The sequence below is a fragment of the Sciurus carolinensis genome, chromosome 9, assembly GCF_902686445.1.
Source record: "Sciurus carolinensis chromosome 9, mSciCar1.2, whole genome shotgun sequence".
NCBI lineage: Eukaryota > Metazoa > Chordata > Mammalia > Rodentia > Sciuridae > Sciurus > Sciurus carolinensis.
In genome coordinates, this window is record NC_062221.1 from 19190622 (window position 1) to 19207079 (window position 16458).

The window sequence follows — 16458 nt, forward strand, 5'->3', positions numbered from 1 at the left end:
TATTATAAATATTACACATATTCTTCTATTTATAATCATTTTAATTGTAAAGTTTAATTTTTATGACTCTGAAATCCCACAGAATTGGCAGAAGGAATGGGGAAACTGGGTCCCAGAACAGTTGAAATGTCCAAGTGACAGGAACCCAGGCTCCAGCCTGTTTGACCACCATGTCCCATGACCCCATCGATTGCTTCCTCAGTCTGATCTTGAAGTTCTACTTTTCAATGGGAGACCCTTGCCAAAGAGGATAAGAGAAAGTGACACAACAGGGGACTTGATTTGGGGAAATACTGAGGCAGGAAATGGGACAGGGATGGCCTCCAACTCATGGTGACACACAAGGCATCTCTGCCCACTAGGCTGCACAGGATGGGACGCATGAGAGACCCCAGGGCCCTCCAGTCGAGGCCTTCTGAAGGTGTCTGATTCCCAGCTAAGCCTGTTAACTCCCAGCTCAGGCCTGAGGTGCCACCACACGGGGACTCTCCTAATGCCTCACTCACCCCTCATAAGCTCTCACAGATGTAGCAATGATGAAATCACACACATTTGTTCCCCAGCACTGAATGTGTTTATGCTCCTGAATTTAAGGTTTGTAATGGGTTTTGCTCATGGGAATGATTATTTTAGTGCTGACTTTTAAAAAGGCAATTGATAACAAGTTTACACAGCCAAAAGAGCTCACGCAATTATCTGCAAATTCAGACTCCGTGAAGCCGAACCAGATCATTTAAGACCCCCTGAATCCATTCCGGGGCCAAGATTATCCAAATTGACAAGCTAAAAATGAGATAATTTATGCTGAAATGCAGCTTATGAAATCAAGATGCTACTCTGGATGGCTGCTGCCGGGAGCTGCCACAATCCCTTCTTCCCTTCTTTTTCTCCTAGGAGGACTCCTTCCCTACCCGATTCACTTTCCCACTTAAAGTAGCAGGGAAGGGGAGAGTTTAGAATGTTCTTTGCCCCAAAACCTTCTGTGATCATTTTAAGTTTTTCATGTGAAACTTGAAACAATTTGTAGAGAATATTAAGATCTCCAGTGTCAGGGTTTATTTGTTGGTGGTGGTTGTTTTTAATTTAACTGCATTCTGGGCCTGGCTGGGGTGTGCAGAAATTTCATCAAGGAGAGGAAAGATGAGCCCTAAAATAGCTCATCTCTGCAGAATGCTTCAGCACACCCCTAAGTATTCTGCTAGGTGATCTTGGTCTTAGGCCTTGACACAGATTCTTCGTAAGCAGCAGAAGAGACCAGGAGGAGACCAAGTCACCAGGGGAATCTGGTTGCTCCAAGAGGTCCCTCCTGGATGCTCTCTCAGCATTCAGAGCATCAGGAAGTCCCCGAAACTGAGACCCATCTTGACTCCAATCCCAAGCATCCTTACCCACCAGTCACTCAGGAACAAGCTGCAGTGATCTAGGAGAAGATGAGCCCAGAGGGCCAGATCACCTTCTCACATTGACTTCCTCCACTCCCGGAAGAACCCCATCTAAATGAAAGTACATACCAACAAAGATCAGAAGAATGGGAAGGTACAAGAGGGTGGGATAACTGTTTCAACATTTGGGGGGTGGGACAGAAAGCAGGTGGACAAATGGCAATTGTCCTAAAAAAGAAGACACATGGCAAAATCTTCATGGCTGCAGAGGAGCCACACAGGTGGGAAGAATGCTACCTTGTCCTCGTCCCGAGGCAGATGAAGAGACTGGGGCCTTGGAAGCACCCGTGGTCCTTTGGAAGGAGAAAGGAGGTGTGCAGCTGAGAGCTGTGGAAGTAGTTGAGGCTCTTTATAAAGAAGACTGAAAAGTTCCAGGCCTCCAAGTTCCTCCTAATCCCCTTACTCCTGCAGGAGACAGAATGTTTACTCTCTGGAGAAGATAAAGAGGAGGCTGCAGCTCAGAGGGCAGGGGTTAGGTGTAGCTGCTTGAGTGGAGGCCTGTATGCTAGACAGTGGGGACTACAGACGCTTCCCCTGCCTCACTCTGAGGATTAGGCCAGGAATACGGGTGTCCTCACAAGGAATGGGAAGATCATGTCCAGAGGAAATTAACAACTCCCCCCCAAAAAGCTCCATTTATTGATGTTTGGGGGCTCCCCAGTTGGTGACTGGCTGACTCTCCATCTATAGAGAGGACAACCAGTGGAGAAACCTTACCCCTATGCAGGGCTTCTAACTGACCTCAGTTATTTATTCCAACCTACAACAGAGGGCACGAAAACAAGTAAATAAATAAATAAAAGAAGGAAAGGGAGGGGGGAAAGAACTCAAGGAAAACTAAAATTACAACACCTACCTGCACAGAAGAAAACTTGAAAAATAATCATCTCAACGATATAGGCATTATTATATTTGTAATAAAGGAATCCAGAAAGTAGAGCAAAGTAATAGAGAACTAATGAGAAAATTAGAGAATTGACCCAGGATATCCAAATCCAATGAAATAAAAATAGAATATATTCTCAGAGAAAATACGAAAGTAAAGAACTTGAGTTCCCAGATTAAAAAGATTCATTGAGTACCCAGCACAATGAAAGAATACTTCACCATAACATTTTAGGATGTTATTGGCTTAAATAGAACATCCTAAAATATCCCCAAGAGAGGGAAAAGGGGGAAAGAAGCATATCACAATCAAAGGAATAAAAATCCAAAATACAACCTACTCCCCAAGAACAAAATTGAAGGCTAGAGAACAGTAAAGCAATGTTGGCATTAATCTAAGGAGGGAAGGTTTGCAACCTGTAATTCTATAAAAAATGAAATCCCCAATGAATTGAAAGAGAAAAATAAAGACGTCAGACACCAAGCTCAAATTTTTTCTCACTCATACACCGAGTCTTAGGAAACCAAGAGAGAACAAGTGTTGGCCGAATTCGGGAGTCAAGCGAGACATAGAACCGCCCAGTTCTGGCTCTGACGGTGCCCAATGCACCTGAACCCTTGCATTGAGGGAATGTGTGAGATTGACATTTCCTCCAGAGGACCAGAGCCCCATGGTGTCACCCAGGAAAACTAGAAAGGAGAATAGAGAAGAAATTCTGCAGTAAACTTTGGTGAGGTAAACCCATACAGGGGTCCTTCATGGTGCCAACAAGTAATGCACCAACTGATCTTATCCCCCAAGCCCTGAGTGGACATGAACCATTGAGTTAGAGGGCATGGAACACCTTCAGTAAAAGCATCAAATGAAGCAGGGCAACACCCGCATGGTGAGAAGTCGGTCAGGGGCTCCACCCACTCCTGACAGGTGGAGCCGAAGCTCCAGCTGTCTCACCAATATTCCTTATTAATGAAGTAATTAATTACCTTCCCCTCTCTGTTCCCTAATTGTGGAATTCCTAGCCTCAAGCCTTTGTCCTCTGCTTTTTTTAGGAAAGGGAGGGCTTACTATAGAGGGATAATTTGATTTCTACAGCAAATGCAAAAAAAGAAAAAAAAAAAACCTAAAGGAATAAAAACTAAAGGAATAAAAATAAATTATAAGAAGTACCCATTTAAGACCCTTCGAAAGGATAAAACGATTTCAATTTTACTGTCTCACTCACTTTTCCTACTTCCTCCCCAGAATATACCTGCATATCCATATATTTATACAGATTTTTTTATTATTTAGCTAATATGAATTACAAGCCTCATGCTTCCTCCCTTCTAAATCCAAAATGAGGAAGCTTTCTCTTTTCTCTCGCTCCCTTTTTTTCTTCGCTCCCCCTCACCAACACGATTTACATTCTCAATGTAATGTATTAAAAAGTTGACAGGGACGAAAGGATTCACACGATGTCTGCTAAGAAACCCAATTTCCATGATGAATTGCCCGAAGCCCCTGAATCACAAACCATTTTTTCCGCTGCTCAGAAGTTGAGTTTTTTTTTTTTTAAATCTTCTTAAAGCCTCTCTCCTAATCTTCAGCTAGAAGAGATGGGTGAAAGGATTTTTTTTTTTCTAAACTAAGGAAAGTATTAGCATCTTGGTTGTTGTGCATCAAATTTGAAAATGCAAGGTTAGTAATATTTCAAATCAGCCATGGTCCAAGCCTCTTCTTAAGTGAGTGTACCCATTCATTCATTCTCATTTCCTCTCTCTCTCTCTCTCTCTCTCTCTCTCTCTCTCTCTCTCTCTCTCTCTCTCCCTTCTTCCCTCCCTTCTTTTTCTTCTTCTCTTCCCCCTGTTCCCAGGTCTTATAGTCAATAATAAGGAAAATCTTGAGAGAAAAAAAGGAAAATCGAGATTACAGTGGTTTTGGATAGTTGTAGAACTCCAACCATCCCCGTCCCTAGAGTTGACTGGATGGAGCACAGCTAGGTAAAGAAATGAGCAGCACGCCCCCCCACCATCCGGATCACGTGATGCACCTGTCTCCTAGCAAGCTTAGCAATGATTAGAGATGTACCAGACTAAGAGTGTTCTCCAAAAACCTGAATTTCATTCTCCCAGGAGACAGCACCCTGGGTCGCCCATCACAAGAGGGATGAAGAGGGACACAGCAGCCATCAGAGCTCTCACCAAGATTTTTGGACTTTGAAAAAATCCAATGCTTTCCCAAACATTCTGGGTATTTGGGTCAAAGAGGTGTCACTTCCTCTGGGGACAGAACTGCTTTTCTCTCTGTCCAAGCACTCTGGTTTTTCCTAAGATTCAATTCCCCCACAGAAAATGTACCTGAAAAAAAAAAAAAAAACTAAAAAACCTTAAAAGAAAATAAAGAAAGCAAGTTTTCTTTAAAGTATATATTCAACATTATACAGGAGTGGGCAAGGGAAGTTGCAGGGGGAGGGACTCGGATATTGTCTAAAAATTGGCAAAACATTTGTTGATTCTACAGAAAGTTAGTGGGCACGGTAGAGACAGAGATGAAGAGTCTGTATACTAGAGTTTAAATCTGAAGTCACAAATCCCAAATCTGAGTCAGGATCTTGGCTCTATAGTGTTAAAAAATCTGTTTTGCAGATGAAGAGACTGAGGGCTTTTAAGGGAAAGCAACTGACCCCAGCTGCACAGTAAATGAGCAATGGAACCAGGACCTGGCTGCATTTGGTTACCTTGCCAAGCATGTAACTGCCTGATGTGATATAGATAATGTATCTGGAAGGCTGAGTGAATGTATGCAACTGTACAATTTCCCCAAAAGCTTATTTCTCCTGCACACATTTTTCATGTTCTCCTAAGCAAGAAGTAACACAGTAGGATCTAGTTAGAAAGGGATGGGTGTTCTCATACCTTTCCAAGTTGACTTTTACATGAGGACTTGATGGGATCACGTTACTGAAAAGTCCCCAGTTTAGCTTGACTCAGGGCTCATGGATGCCATCAGGATGCAGTGTCCCCCATTGCTCAAAGAGAAAGAAAGGTGAACTTGGCTTGAATGCAGACACTTATTCAAAGAAAAATCACTGGGCTGATCACTCATATTTGCCTCTCTGAACAATTCTTACAGTTATTATTTCCATACTATCTTTATCCTTTAGCACAAACAACCTGACTTAAAAATAGGCCAAATTCCTGAACAGACACTTTACCCAAAAAGATACACAGAAGGTAAATAAGCATATAAAAGGATGTCCCATTTACACGGTACAAGAGAAATGCAAATGAAAGCCATTATGAGAGACCACTACAACACTACATTAGAATGTAGATACCACAACATTGGAATGACCAAAATCCAAAACGCTGACACCACCAAATGCTGGTGAGGGTGTGGAATAATAGGACTCCAATTCATTGCTGTTGAGAATACAAAATGGTACAGTCATCTGGAAAATAAATAGTTTCCTACAAAGCTAAACACACTCCTCCCATATGATCCACTTTTACCCCAAATGAGTTAAAAACTTGTGACTGCACAAAATCCTGCACGTGGATGTTTATAGCTGCTTTACTCACAATTGCCAAAACTTGAATACAACCAAGATGTCTTTTGGCAAGTAAATGGACAAACTGCTATATATCAGGACAACAGAATGTTACTCAGTGCTAAAAAGAAATGAGCAATTAAGTCACAAAAAAAAAAAAAACATGGAGGAATCTTAAATGCATATTACTAAGTGGAAAAGCCAATGTGAAAGAACTCCATGGTTTATGGTTCTGTGTGACAGTCTAGAAATGATAAAACTATGGATACATAAAAAAGATTATAGATGCCTAGGGTAAGGAGAAGGAAGCGGTAATTAGGCAGAGCACATAAGGTTTGTAAAACTATTCTAGGGTAGTGAAATTATTCTGCAAGACACTTTAATAAAGGCAGATACATGTCATTATACAATGGCCAAAACCCATAGAATGCACAACGCTGAGAATGAACCTGAATGTAAACCAAGTACTTTGAGGGATAATGATTGACAGGTCTATCTATTATAACACTAGTTCAGGATGCTAATAGTTGGGAGGCTGTGTATGCATGGGGACAGGCAGCATATGTCTCTGTGATTCCTGCTCATTTTGCTGTGAACCTAAAACTATCTTTTTAAAGTATTATATTTAAATGGGAAATAAAATAACTATACAAAGCGGGTGATACCTTCTAACATCAAAGCCTATGGAATTGTGTCAAGACAAAGAAAGAAAAATAATAAAATAAGACATCACATAACTAAAGGAATAATAAAGAAGCAAACAAGGTCCATGAGAAGTAGACTCATCCTCAGTGAAGTAAAACAGAGGAAATAGTCTGATTCTTCTGAAATTTACCTTCCTGCCTAGCTTTAAAGTAGCTGAAATTTTAAAATTAAGTTAAAATTAAATTAAAACTAAAGTGGTTAAAATTAAAGTTAAAAGAGGAAAGGGTACTAGATTGAAGAAAATACCTGTTGGAAAGTAAAAAGGAAGATTATATTTCATTAGTTGATAAATCTGTTCAATGTGGAAAATTCTGCAATGGCAAAAAAAAAAAAAAGAAAGAAAAAGAAAATGACCATGTAAAATGTAAATCCCATGAGAAAAGGGACCACATTTCATTCACTGTTGTATCACCAGTGCCTATAATAGTAGCTGACACCAAAAAATGTGTTAAATGAATGAATTATTTCATAAGTCAGAAGGTTAGAGTTAAGAGATGGATACAGGGTGATACAAGGAAAATCAGCAGTGACAAAAAATATTTGGGTGTTTCATTCAGGATTTTCTAATTTCCATACAAATATCCTAAATGTTTAGTGATTTACACAATGAATATTTGTTTATTATTTCCCTAATAATCTGATGATGAATATTGTAGAGGTAATTCAGCTCCACATGGTCATTTAGGAAACCACGTTCCTTTTGTTTATTAGGTCTGTCACTCCTAGAGCCTCAGAGTCATCCATATCCAGCTAGTGACAAGACAAAATAAAATGCACAAAGGATCACAAAGAAGTTTTTTAAGGACCAGGTTTGGATGAGCCATCTGTCAATTCTGCCCATGTTTCACCAGTCAGACATCAGTCAGAGATCCCACCTAACTGCAAAAGACCCTGGGAAATGTACTCTAGATGTAACCAACAACATTAGCAGCATTACAGAGCATGGAAGAGGCAACTGCAGGTACAACATATGCTTGTCTTCTGGATCACTGTTTGGAACTGGAGAGAGAAAGACAGAGAGAGACAGAAAGAGATAGACTGCAAAATTAATCCAGGGAGAAAGCCTTGCTTGAGGCCTTCTTTATAATAACTTAGGATCCCAGAGAGATACACCTTCTGGAAAAAAAGAAAAATCAGACCTAGCTTGATCTGCCTGTTATGGTTTGCATGTGAGGTGTCACCCAAAAGCTCACTGTGGGACAATGCAAGAAGTTTCAGAGGAGAAATGATTGGGTTATGAGAGTCTTAACCCAATCAGTGACTTAATCCCCTGATAGGGATTAACTGAGTGATAATTGAAGTGGTAGGGTGTGACTGGAGGAGGTGGGAATTGGGTGTGGCTTTGGTATATATTTGTATCTGGTGAGCGGACTCTCTCTGCTTCTGGATCATCATGTGAGCTGCTTCCCTCTGCCACCCTCTTTGGCTGCAATGTGCTGCCTCACGTCAAGCCCTAAGGAATAGAGCCACCCTTCTATGGTCTAAGACCTCTGAAACTATGAGCCCCCAAATAAACTTTTCTTCCTTTACAATTGTACTGGTCAGATCCTTTAGTCACAGCAGGAGAAAAACTGACTAAAACACTACCCAATGGGAAAGGTAGAAAGAACCTCCTTGCTAAGCAGATCAGAAGAGGAAATAAAATTTTAAAAGTCACCTCTACTAGGGTTTAGCTATATTCAGACTTTATCTGCAATGAAGTTCTTCAAGCAGACCCTGAGCAAGGATTCAGTGCAAGAAATTTGCTAAGGATCTACTATAATGTAAAGATGATGTGAAAAAGGATGAATCTAAGCTAGGGAAAAAACTCAAGAGAATCCCATCTTCAGCCTGATCCTGCAGTATAAATTTCACATGGTGGTTTTCCCCAATTTTAAGCAAAAGAGATGAGCTTTTGTACTCCTTTACCAATTAGTCATTAGCTAAAGTCTTCCCTGAGAGAATGTAAACTCCTAGATATTCCTGTAGCAATCAGTGTTTGGCTGCAGACATCTCTAACTAGATGTACTCCCAGAAATTTCTAGCTATTTCAATGGACATGGTAGAACCAATAGTCCATTCCTCTGAAGAATGTTGTAGGTATCAACAATTAGCAGCAAAGCATTTTAAAAATGCTGGAGGACAAACACAGAGAACCACTAAGAGAGACTGAAGAAAATTTAAGTGGAACAATAGTATCTGCTACAGAACCTTATGCACAAAGTCTCTCTATAGGTGAGTACATCTATTCTAGCCCTCATGAAATCCTCACAAATATGTTTGAAAAGCAATAACCACCAAGGAATCAGAAATTAACAGGCATATATGAATATAAGATGATGTGAGTACATATAATAAGAGAAACCACAGATATTAGAAATAGATATACACACCCTTCAAACATTACAGTCATGTGACATCATTTTTAAAACTACTATGCCCACCAGTTATTTATGTTTAAAAATACAAATGAAAAACTTGGAAATAACTACTGGAAACAGAAGACCATAAATATTGTCATAGGATATTTAAGAAATAACTAAGAACTTCTAAAAATGAAAAATAAAATATCAAAAATTTAAAATTCAGAAGAGAATTTTACTAAAAAAGAGAAAGTTACTATATCTTCACAACTGATTGAAGACAATGATCCAAAAACTCAAAACTCCCAGAGAATCCCAGGAAGGATAAATGAAATTCAATCCTTAGACAAATTCTATAAATGTTTAAGAAAATGGAGAGATTACATGACAATTAAACTGACAACTGACTTTGGAATATCAGCAATGGAAAGTAATAAACAATGGAACATCTTTTCAAAGTTCTGAAGGAAAAATTGCAATCTAGAATTCTATATTCACAAAGACAAAAAAATTGAAGGTGGAAGATAAAGATCTTTCAGAAAAATACTGAAAAATTTCATCATTAGATACACACTCTGACTCAAATTCTAAAGAACATTCTATGAGCAGTGATCCCAAATTGAAGGTCTGAGATACAAGGAGGTGAAAATGAATGAAAATATATGGAATTATAAATGAATATTGATTGTATAATGAAGTAATAATTATGTTGAATAGGGTTAAAAATAAAAGACATTATTACTCAATGGAAATAATATATTAGTCAAAGTTGTAACAGTGTTCTAAGAACATGGATGAAAGTTCTTAACTTCATTCTTTTATGATTTAAATGTTCATTTTATAATTTGCAAGAGTAACTTCTATAAGAATATAAATAGTATAAAAACACCCAAATATAAGGGAATAGAACAAAAAAGATAGCAACAATAAAAAGGGAAGAACAAACAAAATTTATGTAGAAGGTACACAGCATAAAAATTACAAAATGTCAGCAATTATGATTATAATCCGATACGTCAATTAAAGAAAAAATTAGGTGAGAAAATATGAAATCCAACTATACACTGCTTTCAAAAATATATATAAAGATATAGAAAAGTTGAAAGTTAAAGGTGGCATAAAATATTAATAATAAGAAAGATGATATAGGCATCTTAATAACAGACAAAATAGAATTTAAAGAAATAAATCATTACTAGACTTAAAACTATTACTTCCTAACAACTAAAAGATTCAATTCACTTGGCATGGTGGTGCATGACTATAATCCCTGCCGCTTGGGAGACTGAGGCAGGAAGATAGGGAGTTCAAAGCTAGCCTCAACAAAAGTGAGGCACTAAGCAAATCAGGGAGAATCTGTCTCTAAATGAAATACAAAATAGGGCTGGGGATGTGGCTCAGTAGTTAAGTGCCCCTGAGTTCAATCCCCAGTATGCAAAAAAAAAAAAAAAAATTAATTCATGAATAAAAAGAAATAACTTTAAATTTGTGTGCATTTAATTGTATAGCCTAATATATACTATAAAAACTAAGATAACAGATGAAAAATAAATATTCACAATTTAGGGATATTTCAACATATCTTAAGTGATTGATAGAATATGCTGATAAAAATAATCAGTGAGTATATAGAAGACTTGAAAACCACAGGATTAATCAAATGAACATACAGAGAATACTATGCCCAACAATTGCAGAATATATAATTTTTGGCAAATATATACATATACTTATGAATAGACCAAAAGGACTCAGATCACAGTATGTTCTTGGTCCAAATGCAATTAAGCCATCAACAACTCCGAAACAATAATGTTTAAATTCTCAAATATTTGTAAATTAAGATAGGTATATTGATAACTATATGTCATAGAAAAATTTTTAAATTAGAAATTTAGAAACAATTGGAGCTAAATAACAGTTTTAAAATACCCTACACTGAAATCTAGGTGAAATATTAGCCTTAAAATGCTTCTATTCATAAAAAAAAGTAACATCTAAAAAAAGTTGGGGAGTGGGCTTGAAGAGGGAACAGCAGAAATCAATGACATCAGGGACAAACACACAAGAGATGGGAAACAAAGCCAAAGTGAATTCCTTGGAATGTTAAGAAATGGCACAGATAACTAAGTTGAAGAAATGAAAGCAGTTTAGATGTTAAGAGCAGTTTAATGCCTAGATGTTGAGAATATAGATGAAATGTCCACAGAGGCATGCCTGGAATATTTGACACCCAGAGCAAACCATTTTTAACACCCAACTCTTCTTTTCAACAAAATTATCTTTAAGAGTAAACATAATCAAATAATAATAATGGGAGAAAGAAACATTTTCTGAACACTTTCTTTTATCAACCTTCATGTTCTAGTCGTCACAGAGACACATATCGAAAAAAAATTTTTTTTAAAAATATTTCAGGGCTGGGGTTGTGGCTCAGTGGTAGAGCGCTTGCCTAGCATGTGTGAGGCACTGGGTTCAATCCTCAGCACCACATATAAATAAATACATGAAATAAAGGTCCATCGACAACTAAAAAATTCTAAAAAAAAATATTTCAGACAAAAGGGATGAAAGAAATCAGTGGATTGATACTTTTCAATTGTCTTAATGTATTTTTAAAGGTAAAGTACCTGTGCTTACATATTGATCATCATATTAATGCATACAAGTATTACAAGTCCAATTTTTGAGCCTGAACCTCTGTGATTTAATGACTTGATCACAATTGATCCTCACACATGCATACTCATAGACGGCCTAGCCAGAAGCATCGATCTATCTTCACTCAGAGTTGAGCAAAAAACACTTTTTTAAATTTATTTTAATTTTGAGAAGTATTTTTCACCAAAAGGAACAAAGACACAAGTCATTACAAAAAGTCGTGAAGATAGTGTTAAGGTTGGCTGTGATGTATAAAAATCATACCTCACAATATTTTCCAGAAATTGCAACACTGTCCATGCTTTACTTTCTATGGGATCCACTCTAGCCACTTTCAAATACCTCTACGGGAATAGCTATTATCAAGAACACAAACAATAACAGATGTTGATGTGGATGTGGGGAAAAAGGCACACTTTTACATTGCTGGTGGAGTTGCAAATTGGTGCAGCCACTCTGGAAAGCAGTGTGGAGAATGCTCAGAAAACTTGGAATAGACCCCCTTTTGACCCAGTTATCCCACTCCTCAGTTTATATCCAAAGGACTTAAAATTAGCATATTACAGCAACATAGCCACATCAATGTTTATAGAAGCTCAATTCACAATAGCTAGATTGTGGAACCAACCTAGATGTCCTTCAACAGATGAATGGATAAAGAAACTGTGGTATATATATACACAATGGACTATTATTCAACCATAAAGAAGAATAATATTATGGCATTTGTATATAAATGGATGGAATTAAAGAAGATTATGCTAAATGAAATAAGCCAATCCCCCAAAACCAAAGGCCAAATGTTTTCTCTGATAAGTGGATGATGATATATAATTGGGTGGGGGGGCGGTGAGAGAAGAATGGAGGAACTTTAGGTTACATAGAGGGAAATGAGAGGGAGGAGGATATGAAAAAGGGTGGAATGAGAAAAACATCATTACCCTATGTACATGTATGATCACATGAATTGTATGAATCTACATCGTGCACAACCATAGAAACAAAAGATGTACCCCAATTGCGTACAATGAATCAAAATGCAGTCTGTAAAAATTTTTAAAAATTAAAAAAAAAAACCTCTACAAATGTTTGAAATCTCCAAATAGTCACCAAAAATGACAGAAGTTTTGTAACTCAAGTTCCATTTCTTTGTTTTTCCAATCACTGTGCTCTTGTTCTGTTTTAACTCAGAAGAATGTAGTAATCAGGGGTGGGAGGTAGTATCAGACCAAAGCAGGCAAGCACTTATAAATCCCAACTATTACAAACTTACTCTCAGAATGAAGGTTGCAGCCAAGTTCAAGTATGTCAAGAGTTCACTACACAATTTAACTTTTACGTAAAAGAGTGTTTTAAAGAATGTGTTCATATTTACATGTACATAATCATTTATTTTGTAACATAATTATTTATTTTATTATATGTATATGTTTTTATATATGTAAAACTTACATATGTTATAAAAAATGCAATAAAAAAAATCTCAGCCATTGTTTTAGAACTTAACCAACAAAAGATTTGGGCCAGGGTAGTTATTTGGAATTGCTGCCATTTTCGTTGATTTTATTGTTGTTCTTAAGTTCTCTACAGACAAGGTACTCCCTTATTGCCTACATCCAGGGTACAAAGTTCCAACAAACCTGATGGTATTACTGAATGGGCAAATTCCTTAAAAAAAAAATTACGGCTTCTCACAATGGACTCTGTGCACCAAGATATGCAAATGATAATGCTCATTGCAGTATTGTTCATTATCATTTAAAAAACTAACAATAGAATGGTCAATTAGTGTATGATATAATTATACAAAGGAATACTATACAGCCAAACCCACTTCCAACAGTGCCCTCTTCTCTTCTTTACAACACCAAGTGCCATTCATTATGATGTAAGTATCTGTTCATTTACTCTCACTTATGATCCATTTCCCCAGCTAGTTGGTAATCTCCATGAAGGCAAAAATCAGGCCTCCATTTCCATCTAAAACCCAGCCTGATGTCTGAGACTGGTGGGCACTCAGAAGTCATTGAACAACAAACGGAATGAGTGAATGATGCATGATTAGAGTTCAGCCCTGCTTGCCTGAGAGCAATCCCATCACACTGAGGTCACCTCATTTTGATCTATAATGTATTTATCTTTTTGTTTCATTCTCAGAAGATCACTTTATATTCCTCATTTCCAAAACCTTGGAAATGTTCAAATACTGGCATGGAAGTGGTTAGTGTGGAGTTGTTTTACTCTGAGGACTTCTACCCCCAATCAAAACATAACAAATAAAAATGATTACCATTTATTGAGTGCTCTCGCTTTGCAGACACTAAGAGTCTCAGAGGCAACTCCTTCTGTATTCACAGCAACCATATGAACTAAGTGCTAGTATTAGTATCATTTTGTAGAGGAGGAAACTGAGGCACAAAGGCAACTTTTCAAAATTCTTACAGCTGGGTAAGTGCTGGAGCTCCGTTGAAGTCAACAGGATACACTGTGCCGTGCTGCATTCAATACTCAGGGCTGAAAACAAGAGTGTGGTTAATTGCAACTCACACCACAAGTTGGTTGTCAGGTTGAACGGCGCCGTCGGGGCTGCGCAGTGAAGAGAGACTGAGCTGATGGGCGCCACGTGGGGCCTGTGAAGACAGGCTTCAGAGAGCCAGGGCCCATGTGGGGTTCAATAAAGAACCCTTCAGATCCCACCCTCTCCCTCTGCTGGGTAATCGCAGGATTTACCTGAAGGAGCCGGGATTGTGTCTCTTGTGATCCTGGCTGGGGGCTCCGAGCGCCTGTTGCTACTGGAGTCATCTGTAATTAGAGGATTAGACCATCTCACATTTGGGCTAACTGCAGGCATCCTTAGCAAGCATCAGTCTTTCCCATGGGTACGAATGTCTCTGTGGTTGTGGCTCCATGTAGGGATGGGTAGAAGTTCAGAAAAATAGAACAGAAAAATAACCCGCAGACACCTTTCAAGTTTTCAATTCTGCCTGCTCAGGTTTTATTCCCCTTTCTGAACATTTCATGAACCAGAGATACATGGCCACCCTCCTGCGGACCGCAGCAGCCCCACACCCCCACCGTTCCCACACGCCGCACTGCTTCACAAGGCTGGACACTGTCAATTTAGACCTTGGGTTTGTCTAGCACAGGTAAAAGCATCCAGAATTTCTTCCAGAGCTGCACTTCTTTTCACTGGCTACCCTTATAGATTCCGTCTTCTGGGCTCGGGCTGGTGGGCCACAGTCTGCGTTCTCATAGCTTCCCTAGGTCCCTAGAACCACTGACCTTTACACACTCAGCCCTCAGTCTTTCTGACTTCCTGTCAGTCAGCTACTGGAATTTTCAAATTGTAGCATATTTATAAGGGAAATTAAATAAAATAAAAGTATGTAAATAAAAGAAAACCTAAAAAAAACCCTATAATTCCACCCATACACTAGAGATGAACACTGTTATTTAACTTGGTGCCTATTTCATAAAAGTATTTAAAAACCAGTAGATACATGAATGTTAACATATTATAAAATACTATGTTATAATCTAATATTCTCAGTAATACTAGCCATGTCTGAATAATTTGAAAGGTTGATTTTACCTTATCTTTATTAATGGCTGCTTAGTCTTTCACAGCCTAAAAGCATGAGTAAACAGAATCACCATCCACCCAGATAAAAACTGAGCTGTCTTCCTTGACATACCAAGTCCTGGTAAATTTGTTTCCCAAATTCACCCAAATGCACCCCACTTTTTCATTCGTTACCACCACTTCAGTCCAAGCCACCACCTCCTCTCACCTAAACTTCTACAATTTTCTCTCAGTTGCTATCTTGGGGAACTAGAAATCCGATCAGACAACCAACCCCACCATCCAGTCATTCTAGCTTTTAAAACATTATAAAAACTTCCTTTTCTAAAGATGTGGACAGGTGTTATGGTTTGGATCTGGAATGTTCCCCAAAACCTCGTATGTTCAAGATTTTATCCCCAATGCAGCAATGTTGAGAAGTGAAACTTTTGGAAAGTGATTGGAATAAAGGTTCTAACCTCATCAGTGGATTAATCCATTTGATGGGTTAATAATTCAAATGGACTTCTGGAAGAAGGTGGAAACTGTAGGCGGGTGGGGCATGGTTCAAGAAAGTAGGTCACTACAGGCATGCTCCTGGGGACTATATCTTTTCCCCAGCCTGCCTGCCCCTCTCCCTTCTCTCTCTCCTTCCCCTTCCCCACCCCAACTTGTGGGCTGCCTTGAGCTGAGAAGTCTTCCTCCACCACGCCCTGCACCATGATGTTCTGCCTCACAACAGGTCCAAAGCAATGGAGCCAGCTGCCCATAAACCAACACCTCTGAAACTGTGAACCAAAATAAATTATGTCAAGTACATAAACAACTGTGAGGGAAAGCTGACTAACACAACCTGCTTATGTCATGTTAAAACATGACCCATGAGGCCCTCGTGGAAAGGCTCCTGCTGGTGCAAAACATACACATTTAAGATTTTGATAATCCTCATCTATTTGTTCCCCAAAAAGGTGGGTGCAATTATATCACCACCAATGTTATTTAAAAGTGTGAGAACTTTTTTTTTTTTTTTTTTGCAATTTCCTCACCTCCACCCCACCACCAACATCATCCTATCCCAGAAAAAAAAAAAAATTCACAGGGCCTAAATATTGATTTAACCAGCATTATGTCTTTACATCCATAAAATAATATGACCCAAGGCATTTTCAAATTAATACAGAAAATGCTGCAGCAGCTTCAGCTCTGCCAGCTATGTGACCACACAAAGACTCAGTTGGGAGGTAATTACAAACCATAGCATCCCAGGCTCCCACAGACCTGCAGGTGGGCGTGTCTGCTTGGATACTGAGCCTTCCAATTTCAGTATCTCT